We start from the raw sequence: 5,728 nt of genomic DNA on the forward strand, positions 1-5,728 counted from the left end.
GCCTCCTTCTGGGCAAATCATAGAAACAACGGTAGCGTGTGCACGTTTGTCATGGTAGGATGTAAGGCCAGAAAAGCAGAACAACGTGAAATAAGAGTCGAGTCTTATCTACACGGCTCAGAAGCAGCCTCTAATTGTACTAGGTCCGACCATTAGGAGGATGCCATTCATGACTAAAAGCAAGACCTTGAGATGGACATACAGTTATGAAGTAAATGTAAAGATTGTATCTGCAAGCCTGAAGTAAAAAGAAACAATTTCAAGACATAACACGTAAAATTTAACAAGAATGCCTTTATACTTTATAGCCACCTATCTGAAAACGTAGCACGTTTTCATATCACATGCAAGGCGCCCTTCTACTTTTAATCACCTGTCTTGAAAAGGGAGAGAAAGGATGAAACGCATTATGATAACTGACAATGCAATTATATCTATTTCTCTCAACTGTCATCTGCTTTTTTCGTCGTGGTTATGATTTATCCTGAAGAGGAGGAAGCATCCAACTCAATAAAACATGGGAATGATGAAAATTATTTTAAATATCAACTAAGTGACAATCGCAAATCGATTTTACAACTTGGCAATGCTTGCTTAAACTTCACGGACTAGTAACGGTTCTTAGAACTTCTAACGGAATTCCGAGAACAAGATAATAGTGTTGGCATGTATGTTAACCCTATTCAGACCGGGGGGGGGGGGGGGGCTTTTGCGCCATATTTGATGTCCTATAACGCCAGAACGGCTTATGCTGGAGCCACCAAATTCAGTGAGTTTTCCTAAAATGTTTGAAAAATTTACCATTTTTCCGTGTTGCCGTGCTTCCGTTTGTTGACAGGCAGTTTTGCCCAAAATCGCTAATTTTGGTTCTAACAATCTATTTTTATTGTTCATTTACTATATTACTGCTATTTTGTTACATAAATAAAATCTCATGCTATTTAGAATATCTTTCATAATTAGATATGCATAAATGATTTAATTTGATGACGTCATCAGCCCAAATCCAAGATGGTGGACGGTATGGCCAGAATAATAGTAACTAGCTTATTATCCCTTAGAATTTGTAACTACCTGGTATTTTTTCATCAAAAACCATCTACATGAATGTATTTAGTCTATTTCCATGGCCTTTTTTGACTATTTGTTGCAAAAAAAGCATTTTTGAAAATTCAAGGAGGAGTATACAAAATCGCGGAGCCCAACTGGTATCTTAGATGTGCATGACGTCATTTTTTGACGTCATTTTCACGTCATTGATGTTGCTATTGGCAACAGAGGTCGTAGCAATCATTATACCTTTGTTATCTGCACTTGCTGTTACATTTTTGTGGCAAAAATTGAAGTTTTCCGAGAAAATTTCCTTTTTTCATGGGTACGGCCAATACAATCAAATTGATGACGTCATAATTACGTCATTTTATGTTATCGTAACGTAAAACGTCTTGTACTTGTTAAATGTTACGTCTATATTATTAATTTCTTTATTATTTGGTGACCATACGACACGTCGTTCAAGAGTTAGCGGACTTAGAAGTGGAGGGCTTCAAAAGCAATATTGCCAAAGAGGAAAGATTGAGGAAAGAAAGACTTTAAAACTGTTTCGCTCAATTATATAAGACTACGTTACACTCTATGATTCTTATTTACACTATGTAAATCCCAATTGTAGAGTATGTGATATGTCTTATAATCAAACATTGTATCCGTTAGCCACGTTAGCACAAACTATGACTAAAAGAAAATGAAGCTAACAATAGTGTAAAGGCGAAATAGTGATAGGTGCAAGCGTTGCATGGGAATGATGGTATGTATAAGTATTGACATAGCTTATACATTGCGCAAAACATTTCAAGACATCTGGTCAGCCCCTTGAACATTTAAAAGTTGATTTCCAAGAGAGACCAGTATTTGCAAGTCATGCTGTCATTCAGTCAGTTGGAAACAAAACAGGGCGACATTCAGTAAAACAAATAAACTCCTAAGGTCAAAAACAATAAAGATGACAAGTTGAGATGGTTTGCGGGAAGTGCCCTCTGTAACCTGACCCCTAACTCTGGGGCACTCGCGGCACCAGTCGTGCTGACACGCGTTTGGCATTTTGCATAATCTCCATACTAAACTGGGAAGGGAAATCGCAGCTAGCTGTTCCACTTTTACTCGTGAACGGAGCGTGTTTTCAATGAGTCTGTTTGTCTCATTGTTGTTTTTTCATTGTGTCTTTGTAGAGTGGTTGGATGCTACGTGCAAAAAACACTGTACCGGTGACGCTGACAGGAAGCTAGGTCCAAGGTCCAAGGAAGGTCTTAGAATAGAGTATCTAATTTCCTGTTTTCAGTTTCCTACTGTCTGTATGCCTGTTTCCTCATGAGAGAGCGGGGAAATACATCAGGGAGAATCAGCGAGAAATTCGCGATGAATAATAAAACAACACTTTAAAAAAATTGAAAATATTTCACTGTGGTATGAGATCTAAGATTTCTTGTCCGCCAAGCAGTCATTATTAGATTTGCGCTGAGAATACTTCTGCTAACAGTCAATACAGATGGTAGGTAGGTATGTAGTGATAATGATCTTTATTTCTAAAAAAACATTGTCATATATGTAACCGAATAGGTATAACTACTTCTTTGTGCAATTGCCCAACTGCGCAATATTTCACTGTTGCAGCCGAGAGTAAGACCATGTTTAACGGGGCAAGCGACAAAGTCGTATCTCTAACCCAACGGAAGTTAGTATTCCACTCAGTCTTTGTGTGCTAATAACAGAGAATAAATCAGACTAAAGGCCAGAATAAATGTTTAAGTAATCTCCAGTATTTGCCCTATGAATTAGGCGAGGGCAAGATGGAAAATCAGATCTAACTGTGCAACGTATTAGGTAAGATAAATGTACAGCATCTAAGGGGTTATATTAGCAGGGAAGTAAAGAATAATACTGTATATGCAGAAATGTTCGCGGTGGATAACTGTTTGCGGTTTTCGTGTTGACCACTTCACCGCGAACTTAAAACCACCGCAACCCTTTTTTAGTATGGTATTAGACTGCAGTCTATGGTGTAACCGTGAAATTAAAACCACCGCGAAAAGTCCTTTTCCCCGCTACCGAGAAATTAAATCCCCGCGAACTTAAATGCATTTGCTAAGAAACAAAAATCAGGAAAATAAAAGTTATATGTACCTGAAAATACCTTAAATAATGAAAATAGCTAGAAATGATAAATCGAAGTACATAGATAAATATATGAAACAACCAGATTTTGATACCTTTAAGCATTTTGAATTGAAATGAACAAAAACAGCTGTGGACAAAAACAAATTTGAAAAAAAAAACCACTTAAGAAGTAGATAAAAGTAGTAAAAAGGGGACGATCATAAAAGAAAGAAAACAAAAAGGTGGACAATGGATGAATGAATAGGAATGTGGATGGATGATGGATGGATGGATGGATGGATGGATGGATGGATGGATGGATGGATGGATGGATGGATGGATGGATGGATGGATGGATGGATGGATGGATGGATACAAATTATCGTTCTGCACTGGAACAGATATTTCACTGCAGTACAGTACAGAAACCGGTGTAGAAATTCGAATACGCTAACTATGGGCCTATATGCGCATTGACATGATGTACATTGACTACGTGACCACTAGCATCCAAAATAAAGGCAAATACACGTGTCTACATGTACAGGCGCCAGTGGACCTACCACTAGACAGTTTAAAAGATATTAGTAAGACATATATGTTGTTGGTATGGGCTTCGCTAAGCTCTACGAAGCTATGGTCTCAAAATTGTATTCGTTGCGTTCACAGTTTGAAACTCGTATATAGTATAAATCACTCAGTGGGTTCCACCAGGTTAGAGTAAACACAAGGAAAAGATGGAGCGTCTAAAACCTGACTCCCAATCGATGAATCTCTCCTTAAGTCTGCATCCTTAAGCTGAAGTGCGAAGAATCTAGCCCGTGTAAATAAAATATGAAGGCTGTAGACGCAAAAGAATCACGCTACACGAGAATTAAGAACCTTGAGGAGCCATTAAGAAGCCCCAGTATTCAGCACATCCAAGGAAGCCATTCCTTTTGTCTGAAGGAATACACTTGATAATTCATTACTTAAATTGCTGAACACGCAACGAGAATTTCATACCACTCGGCTTCCTTGTTGTTTTTGAGTTACGTTCTCAACTTTTTATGATTTTCAACATGTAATAATAAACCATTTGTGCCCGCCCTATGTATTTCATAACAGCTTTTGCTGCCCTGTGAAAAGGTTGGTGGTTTCAAGATGAAATATCTATCTTTACATTAGAGATAATGCACCTTTGATAGCAAGTAGTTTGTAGAATTCAGGTGGTATTAACAGATAATGGGATGAGGGAACGTCTGATGATCACACTTAAGACTAAACAAAGATTTTATCCTGGATGCCAGACTGTACGTAGGACGTACATCTTCTTGGCTCTGTGGCCAGAAGCTACTAAGTTCAAGGAAGAGGTGGTAAAATTTCTTTGAGAGCATGCATGTTGGCCCTGGAGCCGTGGAGACATTGGCACTGGAAACAGCCCGGCTAGAAATTACATAGGATGCAGGATGCATGTTATTCTAGAGAGGAAACACCGCTGTTTGACGTAAATATTGAAATACGTTTATATTAGTTTGACTACAAGCTAAAGCCAATGGACTTTTCCTGTTGTGGGTACTTAAGCTCCTGTCACTCATTCAGGGTCCTTCTATGACTTTGCTCGAGATCCCGACCACTCCCCAACCAAGGTCGGTGCTGGGTTGGGAGCAGCCTGGAATATTCATCTATCCTGTTCTAATCCCAGTTCGCTTCCCTGATCGCATCCAAGTGGAATATGACTTCCCGACTTCTCCAAATTCATACACGGACAGCGCAGGCAATTTCGTATGATGACTTGGAAGCAACGACCAACTCGACCAACTCCCAACCATGGTCTGGAGAAGGTTGGGAGGGCATGTCGGTTATGTGTGGCAGGGGATTTATGGGGCCGTGGGTTGTCGTCCACTGTGTCATGGGCGCTGTATTGGAAGATGAAGCCCACCCCTCTCTTTCCTTCGACCTCCCCAACCGAAGTCAGGTACCAATGTTTACACCTGTGTGGGGCGAGGAAAGTTGTGCCTTTTTCCAAGAACAACGTCTAGACAGGAACTCCAGGAATCGAACCAATGACCTATGGATCCCGTGCTTGCTAATAGGGCCTTCACACGGAAATCGAATTAGCAGGAATCAAGCCGAACCAGCCGGAATGAAGTATTTGCAAACTTCGTGTCACATTCGGGGCCATTCGGGTGGGAATTCCAAATGGGCTTTAAATCCCCTTCACACGAGAAGGAATGAGCCGGAATGCCGTCAGAATGAAAATCCTTGTCTATTCCTGTGAATTCGTAGTGCATTCTAGACATTCTTACGGCATTCGAAATATTCTTTCGGCCACATTCTGGCAGGATTCGAGGTGGCTTGCCGTTTCGGTTCTCCATCGAATGAGATAAGAATGTTTCGAATAATGTTAGAATGCCGTAGAATGCGGTCAGACTGCAGTCAGAATAGTTAGAATACACTAAGAATCCACTAGGAATGCCATTCGATATTTCTCCACTTCGAATGCACCTCGACAGTTTTTAACATATCAAAAACTTTCGAGCCAGCCAAAAGAACGGGGACGAATATCTCGAATGCAGTAAGAATGTTTAGAATA

Source organism: Branchiostoma floridae, chromosome 3, assembly GCF_000003815.2.
Source record: "Branchiostoma floridae strain S238N-H82 chromosome 3, Bfl_VNyyK, whole genome shotgun sequence".
Taxonomy (NCBI): domain Eukaryota; kingdom Metazoa; phylum Chordata; class Leptocardii; order Amphioxiformes; family Branchiostomatidae; genus Branchiostoma; species Branchiostoma floridae.